Genomic DNA, 17,829 nt, shown 5'->3' with positions numbered 1-17,829 from the left:
ACATAACAAGTACACTGAAAAATAAATTTTGCTATATGTGCATAATGGAATACCATACAACAGTGAAAAGGAAAAAAAACTGAAACTTCATACAATAACATGGATGAAAGAGGTCAGACACTACTGAGTACATACTGAATGATTCAATTTATATCAAGTCCAAAAAAAGGGCAAGAGTAACCTACAATGTCAGAAGTAGTGATACTCCTAATAACACTGTGATACTTACTAGGTTATCCTTGGTGGGTGGTAATGGGAAAGGAATACAAAGGATGATGAAGTGTGCTTCTGAGTATTGAATATTTTATTTCTTTATCTGTGTGAATAATTTGGAAATTATTATTTCTAAATACTATAAGGAAAACTTATTATATTTGCTACAATACTTGATTCCTGATACAAATACATCAAATGTCCCATTCAAATCAACATCTTTCCAGAGTCACTTCCATGACTTTTCTGAGCAGGGTTAAGGGAAAAACAGATCAATGAGAAATAAGCTTCTGTACAGTATATACAGTGACCAAGTAGCAGTAAGACTTCTGAGGATGCGGTATAATGATGTATCTTTATAGTTGGATTCTGTCCTGAATTCCCATCACATTCCCTGGCCAAAAGCCTTAGCAAGCACTCAGGAAACTCAAGTCAAAGAAGGGTCAATAGTCACTTCTGCCTCCAGGCACCTGCCTCCAGAAGATTGTGATTATAAAAGTCCTTAAGTAAGTCAGCTCTTGGAATCCTTCCTTTTTAACACTGCACAAATTAAGAGGCTTCTTTTGTTTTAGTTTTTTTCTTCTTTCCCTCTTTCTTTCTGTTCTTTCTTTCTCTTTCTTTCTTTCTTTCTTTCTTTCCTTCCTTCTTTTTCTTTCCTCTTTCCCTTCCTCCTCTTTTCTTTCTTTCTTTCTTTCTTTCTTTCTTTCTTTCTTTCTTTCTTTCTTTCTTTCTTTCTTAAAAAGCACCTCATAATTATCACTCAATTTGATTAGTCCACGTGGGTAATTTTGTAGCACTGTGCTGAGCTGTCTCTTTCACTCCTTAAATTCTCTAAATTCAATGGCTACCCAGAGGGATTACTCTTAAAATATATTTGATAAATAGAATAAAAAAATAAATATTTTTTAAAGTTTATTCATTTATTTTGAAAGAGAGAGAATGCACAAGTAGAGGAGGGACAGAGAGAGAGAGAGAGAGAATGCCAAGCAGGTTCTGCACTGTCAGCACAGAGGCCAATGTGGGCTCGAACCCACAAACCGCGAGATCATGACCTGAGTCGAAGTTGATTGCTCAACCAACTGGGCCACCCAGGCACTCCCCACAAATTAAATATTGTGAGGTGTGTATGACAGAAGACAAGTTTCACATTTAAGATATTAAATGGATGGCAGTTACTGTTACCAGATCAAAAATACATGAACTGAATCAAAGTTTTATAATCTGAGTGATACACACGCAAAATCCAAAGTAAATATAACAATTCTCCTTACCTTTATTATTATTATTATTTTTATCTTTATTTATTTTGGACAGAGAGAGAGACAGAGCATGAGCAGGGGAGGAATAGAGAGAGAAGGAGACACAGAATCCGAAGCAGGCTCCAGGCTCTGAGATGTCAGCACAGAACCCAGTGAGGGGCACGAACCCATGAACTAGGAGATCATGACCTGAGCTAAAGTTGGATGTTTAACCGACTGAGCCACCCAGGCGCCCCATTTTCTCCTTACTTTTAAAAACTCACAATTGGAAGTGTGAATACTTAAAATTTGAAGTGTTAATTTTATGTAAGACAGAATTAGAACTTTAATTTTTCCATTAATATTCATTTATAAATAAACACTATCTTCATATTTAAGCAGTATTACTCCAAACCACAAGGCAAAACATATAGAAATAAATTGTCATTACACAAGGCATCTGCTTGTCTGCATGTTTAAAATGAATCTGACCCTAATGTGTGAATGGACCTAATCACTTAATACATATAAGCTGAATGAATTAATGATAAAACTATTTGTGTAACTTTACTTAATATGAACCATGAGTTGCAGTTTAATAAATCTCCGTTCAGGTATTCCAAGACATGGTGTGTGTGTGTGTGTGTGTGTGTGTGTGTGTGTGTGTCTGTATGCCAAAGAAAATGCAAATGACAAAGCTTTTAAATTAAAATCGGTTCAACAAATATTTACCAAGTATTTATTATGTATAGATATATGCAAAATGAGGCTCAGTTTACACCATACAATGCTGTTATCACTATAATGGCCTTGGACACAGTCAAATCAAAAAATGTACCAAACATATTTAAACATAAAATATAAATGGATTTATTCAAGGTTATTATAATAAGGGAGTGAGCCTGTATCTCAGTCAGAACTCAATTCTACTGAAACAAAGACCTAGAGTGTTTTTAGGAGCTGAGGTGTTGGAAATATAGGCTGTTTCTGTTTGTTAATTGGCTTTGTCCAAACAAAAGTAAAGTTTCTCATATCTTTATGATAGAGGGTAGTTTTACAATTTGAAGTAGGGTTCTTGAAGTTAAGCTTCTACTCTCCTAGAGAAACTGGGAAAGAGTAATACTCTCTTCATCAATAACTCCATTTCAAAGATATGGCTGCCAGCTCTTTGAGAAAGCCATTCCTGGGTTACAAAACTGGCAAGAGGCTTTTTAAAAGATTTACATCTCAAGAGACAGAGTAAGAATTTACAATTACATGTTTTCTGAAGTAAATAAGAGAGTCCGGGGTCTATAATCAGGATGAAGCCTGTCTAAAGTTTAATCAATTTGAAAAAAAAAATTAATGTTTATTTATTTTTGAGAGAGACAGAGACAGAATGCGAGTGGGTTAGGGGCAGAGAGAGAGGCAGACACAGAATCAGAAGCAGGCTCCAGGCTCCGAGCTGTCAGCACAGAGCCTGATGTGGGGCTCGAACTGATGAGCTGTGAGATCATGACATGAGCCGAAGTCGGATGTTCAACCGACTGAGCCACCCAGGCACCCCTAAAGTTTAATCAATTTGAAGGGAACATTAAAGTTATTTTGATCACCGTATGCCACAAAAGCCTTGAGAAGACTGCTCTAAGTCATACCTGCCTTCTATAGCATTCCTTCATAAAGCCTGAGGGAATTACTCCACAAACTACACCTGCTATTTTGAAGAACTGAGAAGAAATGAAATTCTTCATTGACCCCAAACCAACTTGCATATGAAAGATGAGTTGGTGAAGAATGTGTTATACCCAATGGCTTACCTAACAAAGAATTCTGAGTAGGAAATAAGACTCACAAGAATCAGAGATTTCACAGAGTATCAAACTGTAGTGAGAACTCAAATGATTCACGCAATTGTGAGATTTAGGTGAAGCAAGGAGAAGTCTGAAGCTGCCTTCCCTAGCTCTTTCCTCACAACATTAGGCTGGGTTTTGGTCCAGGTTTAACATACGTGGGTTCATGTAATGCTCACAGGGCATCTTTTGCACTAAAAAAGAGTGCACAAGGGTTCACTTATGTCTACATCCTAGCCAACACTTTTCTTTCTTTCTTTTTTTCTTTTATTTTCTCCATCTTTTTCCCCTTCCTTTTCCCCTTCCCTTTGGGAGCCAGCCCAATGGGTATGTGATGGTATCTCATTGTGGTTTTAACATTTCTCTGTTGATTAGTGATGTTGACATGTTTTCATATGCTTCTTGACTCTTCATGCAGAAGCTAGTACTACAATTAGAACAATAAAGAAAACAAGACATTGAGGTGCCTGGTGGCTCAGTCGGTTAAGCGTCCAACTTCGGCTCAGGTCATGATCTTACAGTTCGTGGGTTTCGAGCACCACGTCAGGCTCTGTGCTGACAGCTCAGAGCCTGGAGCCTACTTCGGATTCTGTCTCCTTCTCTGTCTGCCCCTCCCAGGCTCATGCTCTGTCTCTCTCTCTCGATAATAAATAAAAGTTTTTTTCAAAAATTAAAACAAATTAAAATATATATATATATATATGTATATAAAAGAAAACAAGACATTGGAAGATTTTGTTTTGCAAATTTCACAATGTATGGCCTCTGAAATTTGCTAAAACGAAATACATGAGAAACTGCTTATTGTAAAAAAATATCTTAAAAGATAGTAAAGTGGACAGTACTAAGAAATTTTATAGATTTTAAAGTAAATGTGATTAGATATTTTTTCTCAAGAGTAAAAAGATATTCAAAGAAATTAATCACTTGAAATCAGAATTAAAAGTCCAATCGAAAAAAATTTAAGCAGTTTGCACATGTTTAATTATAAGGTTAGCTTGAATCCTTACACACACATATTTTTAGTTGGAGACATAGCAAATTCTTATTTCAGTAACTTAAACTTTGATAGAAATTTATAAGAAATATAATAAGAATGATATTTTATAAAGGATAAAAGTTCTTGAATTGTCACCAATTGCTCATAAAATACAAGACCTTTCTGATAACATCAAAATCCTGTTAATTTAAAATCTGAAAAAATTCAATATATTTCTTTAGTTTTAGATGAGTCATGTGATTTGAAACACTAAGCAATTAATAATCGGTGTGGGGTTTTTTGGTGTCAAAAGACCTCCAAATTTATGAAGAAACTGGTTTTTGTAGCCTAAAAAATCAAACTAATCACACAGTTTTTGTTGTTGTTTGTAATCTACATTTGTCAAAAAGGAACTTAAGTCTGAAACATTAAAAAAGTGGTCTCTATTCTGATGGATTTGGTGAGTCAAAGCATCCATATTTATTAGCATTTTAATCTCAATAATCTGGTCTTTGTAGCCAAAACTGCTTAATCTCTAACATCTTGTTTTCCACATTCTGCCATGAGAATATGCTCCTAATTCCAATCTTTCATATCGTATACTTTCGTGCACCACTACTAAACATCTTCTCAAGCACTGTAATCCAATGCTCCTACAACTGTTGCAGACACAGGGCAGGTCTTTATCCTTCCTATCTATCCAGCATGCACACGGAATGTTTATTTGTAACATTTCACTCTCAAATGACCAAAACTCATGTACCTCCCTTCTTTCCCTTCTCTACCCTCCATCTGTGTCTCTCTTCTCCTCTCCCCTTTCCTATCAGTTCCATCCCTGCCCCACATCCCGGTGCTTTCCATTTGTCTTGCTTGTGAAATCTTCAATGCCAGTTGAGCCAATCTGCACACACCTGCTTCATGTGTTGTTAAAGGCATAAACTAACTGACAATTCTACTGTCACAACATTTCCTAGAATGCCCAATAGGCTTTTTTTTTCCTGAAATGACAACTTCACACCATGTCTTTTTTCACATATATATCTTTTTTTAAAAATTATCAGTTGCAAATGGTATATCTATATATTCACACTCATATATCTATATATTCACACTCACACAAAAAAGATTTCACCAGACTGGGACCCATTCTACTCAAAACCAAGGATACAATTACAGCAATGTTTCCATTTAACTTGCAAAGTGCATGCTTTATTTTTGCTTTAAACAACATTTTGTCTCTTCTATAGGAGGATGCCACTCCCTTGGTCATCTCTTCGGTTTCACACATCACAGAGTCCCTTTTCCCTCCTACTTAAAAGACATATCTACACAAACTGCCTCTGTCTTCACAACTCTTACCCCTCAACACACTATATAAATTTACTTCTTTTTCTAACATGCTTCACTATCCTAGGCCACCACTGCCCCTCTATAAGAAATTCATGATGGAATTTTTGTTATCTTAATTAACTCTACTCTCTTGGTTCATTAATATCACACTCTACTGTTTCTCCTCTTTTCTCTCTCATAATAATTTAAATTCTATCTCTTCTGCATAACAAGAAACCTCAGACCTCTTCATGGGTTAGACCTGAGAACTCTTTTTGTTTTAACCACTCTTCCTAACAGGCATTGCTATTTTTACTATTTTTTATATCATCTCTGCCTTGAAAATTCTGACTTTTTTTCCTCCAGCTCCAATACTTGATTTGAATTCAGAATCATATTTTCAACTACATTATTGGAATATCCTCTTGGATGCCTTATAGATATATTTAAAAAAATACATTAAGGTCGTCTAGATTTTCTACCCTTCATGTGTACATTTGCAAACATGCACAAACACACACACATTTCCAGGCATTGCAATTCAATGAGTAGTACCAGTATATACAAGTTATTGAGTCCAGAAACTAAACACATATTGACCCTACCCAGAAAATTAGCTCAAATCTGTCAGTTTACTTGGAAATTAATACCCTCCATCTAAATGCAAGCCTCCATCTTTTCTTGACTACATTATCATTTCATTTCCCTAATTAGAGTATCTGATTGCTCTCTTGCCCCTATTCTAGTATTTTCTCAAACTGGTAGCCAGACTGAATTTAAACAAGCAAAAAGAAAAAAATACATGTATTTTTAGAAAATTCCTTTTTTACTTTGGGGTTGGGGGAGCACGCCCAAGAGGCCCAGTATAAACAGAGTAATGTATACCAAAAATTCTCATCTCAGCATACTCCACTTCATGACTTGTCCAGTATATTAAAAAATAACTTTACATATTTTTTCTTCAATCTGTTGACACAGATACTTGAAAATGTATTGAATCAATTCCCTGGATCTTATTAAGGTAGTATCTACTAAAGAACAAGAAAAAACTTAGTTTAATATTTTAAAGATATTTCTAACAACAATGCTTGCCAAAATTGATACAATGAATCATGATGCTATGTGGAATCACATCACTGAAGCGGCAAAGCCAAATATATTTTCAAAGATGCCCAGGCCTTTATCTGTCAATAGAGTTGCAGAATGTTCTAATGAAATTATTACTTGACAAATATCTTCCCCAAGTTTAAGTGTCAAAATGTTTAGGGTTTCCAGAAGTGGCTAAAAACATATGGATGAGTTTTAGGACAAAAAATCCACACACAAAATTGAAAACCAGAAACTCAATGTGGAGAGACATAGCAGATTTTTATGCTACATCATATGGATGTAAATCACTACAAATATATCTTCCAACATTCCTTGTAATACAATACTAATTTAATGTTACTAATTTTATGTTGTATGTCATAGCAAAGAATCTACTTCAAGTTTTTTCCTTGCACAATAAGTCATATATAAGCTCAGATAGTTTTAGCACAGATGGTTTCTCTCATATTCCTCCAATATGGTTCAAGCATATAAGTAATTCAAACTTTATTTTCAAATACAATTTATAAGGTGTAGGCCAAATAATGGGTGGTCAGTAAATATTCCCTAAAATAACTGATTGATCATCTATGATGCCTTCATGTTATTATTAATAATATGATGCTGGGTCACCGGGGTGGCTCAGTTGGTTAAGCATCTGACTTTGGCTCAGGTCATGATCTCACGGTTCGTGAGTTCGAGCTCCGCATAGGGCTCTGTGCTGGCAGCTCAGATTATGGAGCCTGCTTTGGATTCTGTGCCTCCCTCTCTCTGCCCCTCTCTTGCTTGCTCTCTATCTGTCTCTCTCAAAATTAAACATTAAAAAAATTTTTAAATAATAGTATGATGCCACAAAGTGATAGCCTCATTCATATTTCCCAGTTAAGTAATGTAAATGATACCTGCAATCCCAATTATACACATATAACTAGTTAATATCAATAAATTATTATTGGTAAAAGAGAAAAGAGAAAAAAAAACAGCTATACGTATCCCAACAAAATTTTAAGTAGTGTTCTATGCCTCCTAAATACTTATGTGTCTTCATGGATGAAGACACATATTTTCCCTATAATTTTTCCACCTGCTTATTTGCAATGACATCATTTCTATACAATATTGAAAAAATAATATGTCATAAGTCTATGGGCAAGATGAAATCATCAATAAGTCTTCATTTTATAATAATGTTTTCAGTTGTTCATTTCATAAAAATTATACTTTACATAACATTTAAAGAAATGTAAATTCCACAATGAGGAAAATATCCTATGTAATGAGTTATATCAAAATAATATATATAGTACCAAAAATTATTATAATCACAGGAAAGTTCTTTTTTGGTACCTTTTCATAATACATTCCTCTTACAGACAGCTCACAGAAATTTTACTCTGCTATCTGTCTACTTCAATATCCCACATTTTATGTCATCTGCTTTGCCTCAGTGATGATAAATTTTATCTCATAGTTCACTGCACTGAGTAAAATTTTCATAAAAATTCATATGATCACTCATGTCTTGGTCTTGTTTCATGGAGCTTAGAGGCGGCTATTGGTATCTATTCAAAGTTCAAAGCAAGATACATATTTAATAACAACCTACAAAGTGGAGAAGCAAAGTCTTCTGGTTTTTTCAAATTGTTAATAAATTAAGGAAGCAGTAATAGAAAGCTTTTGAGGCCTACTTTTTAAAGGGAGATGCTGGTGGAGCCTGTATTATAGCATATAACTGACATAAAAGAAATTAAAACAATATAACTTACTGTGAGATATGAAAAATTATTCTTAAAAGTGGGGAGACCTAGTGGAGAAGCAATCCTCATGAAAGAACAGAGTAAGTCAACAACATCAAACTAAAACAATTATCTTTTTAAAAAATTTTTTAATGTTTTTATTTATTTTTGAGACAGAGAGAGACAGAGCATGAGCAGGGGAGGGCAGAGCGAGAGGGAGACACAGAATCTGAAGCAGGCTCCAGGCTCTGAGCTGTCAGCACAGAGCTCAACGTGGAGCCCGAACTCACAGACTGTGAGATCATGACCTGAACTGAAGTCGGACGCTCAACCGACTGAGCCACCCAGGTGCCCCAACAATCATCCTTTTAAAATTTAAATTTAAACACCACAGTCACCAGCTTTATGAGAAAAGCTGAAAGCATGACAGATAAAAATCAAGATAAGATTACAACTTATTAGAAGACAATCAAGTAGAAGAAAAAGAGGATTAAAATATCTTTTGCAGAGAGATTTTGGAAGCAATTCTATAGAAACACACAAGAAATAAGAAAAGGAAATAGAAGAAGTGGGTGGAGGAGGAAAAACATTTATTAGAATTAAAAACTATGATTCCTACAATGTTACAAAAGGGCTACAGAAGGGCTAAAATAAAAACTTCAATTAATTTTTCAGAAGATGAAGTAAGTATACTGTGGAAGAATACACAACATAGAATGAATGGAAGGGGAGCAATATTCAAATAGAGGTCCTAGAAAGATCTAACAAAAAGAAAAAACGAAAAAAAAGTGAAGGTGTGGGTAGGAGCAAAACTATCACAGAAGTAATAAAGCTGAAGAAAATAAGGTTTTAGAATAAAACAAACTATATAGTGTGCTGATCAGGGTAATGGTAGATGCCAACGTAGACACCTCTAATAAATTATCAGTTTGGAGAGAAAAAAAACAAAAACAAAAAACACTACTAGGTAATCTAGAAGGGAAGTGGAAGTCATTTGTCACCGGCCCATTGATGGAAATCCCTGTGTGATATGGAAGACAATAGAAAAATCTTTATAGTACACAATTTAGGCATCATTAATCTGACAAAATATAAGGGTAAACTAAAGACAATGTCATGTCAGGTATGCAGGAACCACAAAAGGTTAACCCAGTCTCTTCTGAGGAAACTTGGGGATGTACTTCAGAAAAAAAAAAAAAAAGTTGCAGAAAATCAAGAGTCAGAATTGAAAGCCACTATAAGTGGACTTAAAAAAATAGTGTTATAAGTTGTATAAGTTATAAGTTGTATAATAAAGCATTCTCTTTTGGAAAAGGCTATCTGGGATAAATAGAGTAAAATAACATATAGGATCCATGAGAAGGTGTAATTATGTAGGGAAATCATTACCTGATAGAAAAGGCAAGCAAATAATATACACAAAAATTCTAAGTTGTTTCATAATCTATATGATTAAAACATGAAACTGGATTCAAACATCATATGGGTTCTAATTATTAATAGAGAAAAGAAAAAAAGTTCATCAGCCTTTGACATTGGCTATATTCTCACAAATGGCATAGGAAACATGACATTTACACTGACGTGACAAATCCTACATCATCAGTACACTGTAAAGCCTCTGTTGATTGCAACATATAGGATCCACCAGTAGGTAGTATTAAATTAAATAAATATTTGAATAAGATTACAGTGCAAAATGCAAAATTAAATTAATAGATGACAAGTTTGGGATGCAGGACTAGGGAAAGCCATGTGCGAAGAAAGGCAAGGGCATTAATATTCTCTTTTCACATAATAATAGATACTATCAAATATTTATAGAACTCTACATAGTGGCTAATAATAATATTGTAAGACAGAAATGTAACCAATAGAAAAAAAAATGCTATTTGTTTTAAAATACTGAAATGGGCGGAGAAGAAATAAAGTAGAGACTAGCATAACAACACTGAATACTCATTTTTCTTACTGGGGAAAAACAGACATGATGTAAAGTTGATAGATACTACACTGAAGTATAAACATGCAACTTAGAGTCATATCAAGGATTAGCTTCTCAAAATGACAACTTGGTAAAGAAAATATGCCTTACTTTATCCTTGCTACAGAATTATATAGTCAGGGGATTACAAGAAAACAACATTTTATGATAATAAATTTAAACTCCATATGTTTCTCCTTATATAAAATCTGATTTTTTTGTGTGTTTATTACTTTGAGTTCTTGAACTACGAATCGTCTTTCCTTTAAGGCACTAAAAGTACACCTTTATTTCTCACTAACTTCACTCACAAAGCTAGCTTCAGTTGAGGTCTGTATTTTCCACACTTCTGCAATCAACACGTTGGTCCATATTTACCACGTGCATTACTTGGGAATTGACCTACCACATTTATTGTTAACTGTGCAGGGTTCACACTCAACTCATGCTTATTTCATGAAGAGGGGGTATTACCATGTCCTGTTTTCAGAGTCACCATCTGTTTCTCCTCTCTCCCAAATGCCATTTGCTCTTCTGCCAGGAGGAGACACTTCCACCCTCCTCTGAGGCATCTTTTCACTAAGCAATTCTGATACTCTCTTTCCTATGACATTTACTCCCACAGCATTGGCATGTATGTGCAGTCCAGAATAGAAGGCATCAATTAGAAAAAAAAGCACCACTCCCACTGGACTAAAGAATGGGAAAGAAAAAACATGTATAAGAGAAATTTTGAAGCCAAGATGATATATTATTCTACAGGGTGATAATCTCCATAAATTAAGTAGAAGGGAAAATAGAGGCCTTAGGAGTGCAGGATTTAATGACTATACTTCAGACTACCTTATAGATTCAGGGCAAAAATTGCTAAGCAAAGTTATCTGGGTTTAACCATAAGAAACTAAAAATAAAGGGTCTACTGTGAAGGAATTAAATAAAATAATGGTGGGTAACTAAAATAAAATACAGTGCAGACTAGTAATGACATGTTTGAATTATCACATTAATACGTTATAGTTGATCTGGAAGTTCATATTTAAAACCTCTGAAAGTTTAAGTGTAAGAGATATACAAGATAGCAAAGAGCATATAAATAACAAAACATGAAAATTGAATCTAAAGTAATTTTGGCCACTGACTTTTCTTTTATTTTTTTTTTATTGAGGTAAAATTGACATACAACATTGTATTAGTTTTCAGGTATATAACATAATGACTTTGACATTTGTATGTATTGTGAAATGATCACCACAATAAGTCTAGTTAACATCTGTCACCGTTCACAGTTAACAGAATTTCTTTTTCTTGTGATGAGAACTATTTAAGATTTAATCTCTTAGCCACTGTCAAATACACAATACAGTATTACTAACTATAGTTGCCATGCTGTACATTACATCTCCAAGAGTTTTTTTTTTTTTTTTTAATGTTTATTTATTTCTGAGAGAGAGAGACAGAGCATGAGTGGGGGAGAGGAAGACAGAGAGGGAAACACAAAATCCGAAGCAGGCTCCAGGCTCCGAGTTGTCAGCGCAAGAGTCTGATGTGGAGCTTGAACTCACAGGACAGTGAGATCTTGACCTGAGCTGAAGTCGGACGCTTAACCGACTGAGCCATCCAGGTGCCCCTCCAGGAGTTTGTTTTTTGTTTTTTTTTTTTGTTTTTTTTTTTTCAACGTTTATTTATTTTTGGGACAGAGAGAGACAGAGCATGAACGGGGGAGGGGCAGAGAGAGAGGGAGACACAGAATCGGAAACAGGCTCCAGGCTCTGAGCCATCAGCCCAGAGCCCGATGCGGGGCTCGAACTCACGGACCGCGAGATCGTGACCTGGCTGAAGTTGGACGCTTAACCGACTGCGCCACCCAGGCGCCCCCAGGAGTTTTTTTAATAGCGGGCCCTGACATCTTTAGTTAAGAAGAATCACAATGCACCAAGATATGGTTTTGACAGAACGAGCCTACTAAAGGATGATTACAATTCTGAATAAAGAAATATGAAACTTAGAGCAATGAAAGCATATCCCATAAACGTATGTAACTCCCATTTTACATTCACCTCAAAAAGGATGGCTTATTTACTGTTTTAAAATCTTCTGAAAGTACAACTGTCAAATCTGAGTAGAAGATATGTCATATTTACCCACACAGACCAACATGTATAGTTATAAAAGTGACATTAGAGTTGTGTCATCATCACATGTGATCATATATTCCCTGTGTTTTCCTACTAGGTTAGAGTTGAAATACCTTCACTGTAAAATGATATCATATTCGAAATAATATCTGGTTATATAATTTTTAGGAAAACTCTTCATCATTTCTTTTCAACAACAGCCACAAAATTACCTTGCTTTTTAATACTCTGGCTTTACACAAACATTGAAAGAAAACCTTCCACTGTATATTACCTTAATGCATTTTTGACAAAGGAAGCTTCACGGGCAGCCTGTTTATGCTCGCTTTTACATTATAAAGGGGGCATCACTAAGGATCTGAAAAGATCAACGGAAATGTCTAGAATATACAATTTGGCAGATGTGTGCTTCTTATGCTGAATAATTTTGTTGTTTAAAAAACCAGGATGAATGGATACTATTTGTCTAAAAGTCAAAGGGCGTGGTACAGTGGGAATGTACACATGAAAAAATAGTCAATAGTTAACACACACACATGCACGTACTTACCAGATGAACCTAACGTGTTCCAAAAAGAAAACTTCTTATATCAGAACTTTCTTTTATTTGTGACATTTATAATTAAATCAATGTGAGTGCCTCAGAATCAGTACCATGCTGGAGAAATTTTTAAAGCTGGCTCTCTTCAAAGAATTATGATATAGATTTTTTTTCTTATGTAAACAATAGGCAGCCACAATTTCCATATGATAATAAAATGCAATAGTTTATATTATAAATTCCATTTTGTTAATCATCTGTCATAGAAGGCTCTGATTAATTTTTGCCAAATGCTTGCATCCTTAAACAAAGTATGGTTGTGATTTATGAATGATTGGTACAACATGAATGTTGGCTTGTAAGTTCTTTGACATTAAAGACAAAAGTTCCATAGAATGCCATTATATAATATTTCCACCCTCCACAACATGGATGCAAATAACAACAAGATCACAGAAAATGGTCAAATTAGTTAAATAATTAGAAATTGGTGCATTTATTATCACTGTAATATTTTGTAATATTTAATTTTAAGTCACATATTTTACTACATAATAATAATGGCTATGTTTAATAACTGAGTCATGAAATTCCTGAACATTTAATGATTGGCCCTTTTAGGGTTAGAATCAGTGGCAGCACACCACAGGTCTGAGTACATGTGATTATTATTATTTTTGTGTGTGTGTGGAGAATTCAGGGCTTTCTCCTGATAGGTATCTGGAAAAGAGGGAAATGATAAGTGAACTCTGTATATATGTCCATCTTTTCCAAATGCCAATATGTTACATTGTATGACAAAGAGGAAACAGAGTTGCAGCTGGAATCAATGTTGCCTATCACCTCCTTAAAACATGGAGATTAACATTAAAATTTTTTTAATGTGTATTTATTTTTGAGAGAGAGAGAGAGAGCAGGGGAGGGGCAGAGAGAGAGGGAGACACAGAATCTGAAGCAAGCTCCAGGCTCTGAGCTGTCAGCACAGAAGCCCACACGGGGCTCCAACCCACGAACCGTGAGTTCATGACCTGAGCTGAAGTCAGGCGCTTAACGAACTAAGCAACCCAGGTGCCTCTGGAGATTAATATTTTAGGGATCCAATATAATCACACGAATTCTTAAAAAATGGAAGATAAAGTCAGAGTGAATTGAATTCTGGCAATAACTCAAGTGATCAGGAAATAAATTTTCCCCTAAAACCTCTAGAAAAGATCACAGATACACCTACACTTTGATTTTAATATGGGGTAACAAGGAATGTCTGACCCAACAGAGCTAGAAAATAATAAATTTAGTGGCTTAAAATTTTTCAAATTTGTTAAGGAAACAAGAGATAGCTATTTCAGTTAAGGAGAATTTTAGCCCCAGTGCTATTTAAATGTTTTGAAGTAATGCATGTAAGTTTTATAAGCAGTGTTTAGATATTTCACAATGTATTTGGTTACCATTTGTTCTTTCATCTCACTATCTCCCTCTGTTTACATTTTCATATTGGTGAAGTAAAGCTTTTAACATTTCTTTTACGAAGTCTGTGGGTTGTAAGCTATCTGATAAAATGTCACACACTCTCACTCATACTACAGTTTTGCTGGTTTTCCTCCAGCAACATAAGCTAGTATTTCATTGTCTGTCTGTATCTACTACATACGATTACTAATCTATTGTCAATGTAAGACTTTTTCTCTTTTAATCTTTCTCTTCAGAAGCTTTCTTTTCTTTTTAATTTTTGATGGCTTGAATTTCAGTAGATATGCCTAAATGTGGATTTAATTTTATGTTACTTGCTTTTTACTTAGTGTGCACTTTAAGGTTAAGAACTCATGATTATAAAACAGCAAAAGGCTCAGCTACTCTCTGCTTAAATATAAAGTGTTTATCATTGGGGCGCCTGGGTGGCTTGGTCGGTTGGGCGTCCGACTTCGGCTCAGGTCATGATCTCACGGTCCGTGAGTTCGAGCCCCGCGTCGGGCTCTGTGCTGACAGCTCAGAGCCTGAAGCCTGTTTCAGATTCTGTGTCTCCCTCTCTCTCTGCTCCTCCCCTGTTCATGCTCTGTCTCTCTTTGTCTCAAAAATAAATAAACGTTAAAAAAATTAAAAAACAAAAAACAAATGAAGTGTTTATCATTTCCTGTATACTTTTATTTATTTATTCATTCATTCATTCATTCATTCATTCACTCATTCATTCTTGAGAGAGAGAGCATGCACACGTGCAAGCAGAGAAGGGGCAGAGAGAGGGGGGAGAGAATCTTATGCAGAATCCCGACACTCAGCATGGAGCCTGACCTGGGGCTCCATCCCACAACGCTGAAATGATGACATGAGCTGAAATCAATAGTCAGACACTTCACTGACTAAACCATATATGCACCCCATTTGTATTACGAGTATTCTCTTAAAATACGTACTGGATGTTAAGGTTATACTGAGGTGCCTCAAACGTATCAAGAATGTTTCATATTTTAAATCTGTTTATAGCTCAATGTGCACATTTAGTCTTTCTTTGAAGGTTTAACACATTTCGAGTGATGGTAGTATTCACTTATGGTATTTTTGGTCATTATTTCTTTACATAAACTGTTTTGTGCTATCTTGCCTATTTGTACTTTATTATCACTTTATTCTTTAAAAGATACTAAGAACTGCTATTGTCTGAGATGCCTAAATTTATTTTACAGTTGGGTTTAATTTTTTATTTTTCTTTTAATTTTTTTAAGTTTATTTTCAGAGATAGAGAGAGAGAGAAAGAATCCTAAACAGACTCCGAGCAGTCAGCACACAGTCCTTCACAGGGTTCGATCTCACAAACCATGAGATCATGACCTGAGCTGAAATTTAAAATCAGACACATAACCAACTGAGCCACTCAGGTGCCCATATTTTTATTTTAAATAAATATTTACCTGGAGACCTGGCTACTCAGAATAATGACTATATGTTCTAGCTTCACAAATAAAGAAGTATGGTTAGGTGACTATATTAAACAGGGCTCTCTACAGAAATGGAATACATAGGGGCGCCTGGGTGACTCAGCCAGTTAAGCTTCCCACTTTGGCTCAGGTCATGATCTCGCAGTTTGTTAGTTTGAGCCTCACATCAGGCTTGTGCTGAGAGCTCAGAGCCTGGAGGCTGCTTCAGGTTCTTGGCCCCTCACCGGCTCTCAAAAATAAATAAACATTAAAAACATTAAAAAATGGAATAGATAATATATATTTATATAGATACTAAATATTTTATAGATTATATATAGATTACATGTATTATATTATAAAAATTATATTATCTATATTATATAAAATATTATATTATCTATATTATATTATATTATATTATATTATATTATATTATATATATATATTTTTTTTTAAGAGAGAGAGAGATTTATTATGAGGTTGGCTTAGGTGATTATGGAGGCTGAGAAGTGCCATGATTGTCTGTCTGTGAGCTGGAGACCATGAACACCTAGTGATGTTATTTATTCCAAGTCTGATGTCCTGAGAACCAGCAGAGTTGATGGTGTAAGTCCCAGTCCAAGGACAGTGGAGATGAGCTGAAATGGCTCAGTTCAAGCAGTGAGGCAGGTGAAAAAAAAAAGCATTAATTCCTCATTTCCTCCACATTTTTTCTATTCAGGTTCACGATTGAATGATCCCCACCCACACTGGGGAGAGCAATCTACTTTACTGAGTTCACAGCTTCAAATGCAAATTCCACCCAAAAGTATCTTCACAGGCACATCCAGAAATGATTAGTCTGGGCACCTTATGTCTAGTTAACATAAACTTTACCATCACTGTGATTAAGCGATTCATTGTTTCCTTCTTCATTATTCTGTTTTCTGTTCTATAGACCGAGGAATTCATAGAATAGAATTACTTCCCTAATAGCGGATGCCAAAAATATTTTAGGTTAAAAAGAAATATATATATATTTTAATATTTCAAGCTTTTATTTAAATTTCAGTTAGTTAACATATAATGTAATATTTGCTTCAGGAGTAGAATTTAGTGATTCATCACCTAAATATAACACTCAGTGCTCATCCCAAAAAGTGCCCCCCTAATGCCCAGCACCCATTTAACCCATCATCCCACTTACTGCCCCTCCAGAAGCCCTCAGTTTGTTCTCTATAGTTAAGAGTTTTTATGGTTTGCCTCCCTCTCTTTTTTCCCCCTTTTCCCTATATTCATCTGTTTTGTTGTTTAAATTTCAAATATGAGTGAAAGAATATGCCTTTCTCTGACTGACTTATTTCATTTAGCATAATACACTGTAGCTCAATCCACGTTGTTGCAAATGGCAAGATTTCATTCTTTTTGATGGCTGAGTAATATTCCATTACGTGTGTGTGTGTGTGTGTGTGTGTGTGTGTGTGTGTGTTTGTGTGTGTGTGAGAGAGAGAGAGAGAGAGAGAGAGAGAGAGTGTGTGTGTGTGTATGTGCATGCGTGTATACCACATCTTCTTTAGCCATTCATCAGTCAATGGGCTTTTGGGGTCTTTCAACAGTTTGACTACTGTTGATATTGCTGATATCATCAGGGTGCATGTGCCCCTTTGAATCAGTATTTTGAAATATCTTGCTTGATCCATGATTATTCCAAACTTCCCTAACTTGTATTTAAATGATGCATTGTATACATTCATATTTATGTAACAATTATAGCTATATTTTATTTCTTTTAGTTATTAATTTGCAGTTATTACTTCATGAATTACATTAGGAATGTTTATATAATAAGAGTTGGGACAATAAAA

General features: G+C 35.0%; 1 long non-coding RNA gene across 1 annotated transcript in view; it reads right to left on the bottom strand.

Annotated features, from left to right (window-relative positions):
- Positions 1 to 241: 241 nt before the first annotated feature.
- Positions 242 to 17,829, bottom strand: part of LOC123578927 — a 161,964-nt gene continuing 144,376 nt past the window's right edge. Inside the window, exon 3 of the long non-coding RNA XR_006702634.1 lies at positions 242 to 316. This is a non-coding gene — a long non-coding RNA (uncharacterized LOC123578927). The remainder of the gene's footprint in view (positions 317 to 17,829) is intronic.

The sequence above is a fragment of the Leopardus geoffroyi genome, chromosome A1 (genome assembly GCF_018350155.1).
Source record: "Leopardus geoffroyi isolate Oge1 chromosome A1, O.geoffroyi_Oge1_pat1.0, whole genome shotgun sequence".
NCBI classification, from domain to species: Eukaryota; Metazoa; Chordata; class Mammalia; order Carnivora; family Felidae; genus Leopardus; species Leopardus geoffroyi.
This window is presented reverse-complemented; position numbering and strand designations above follow the sequence as displayed.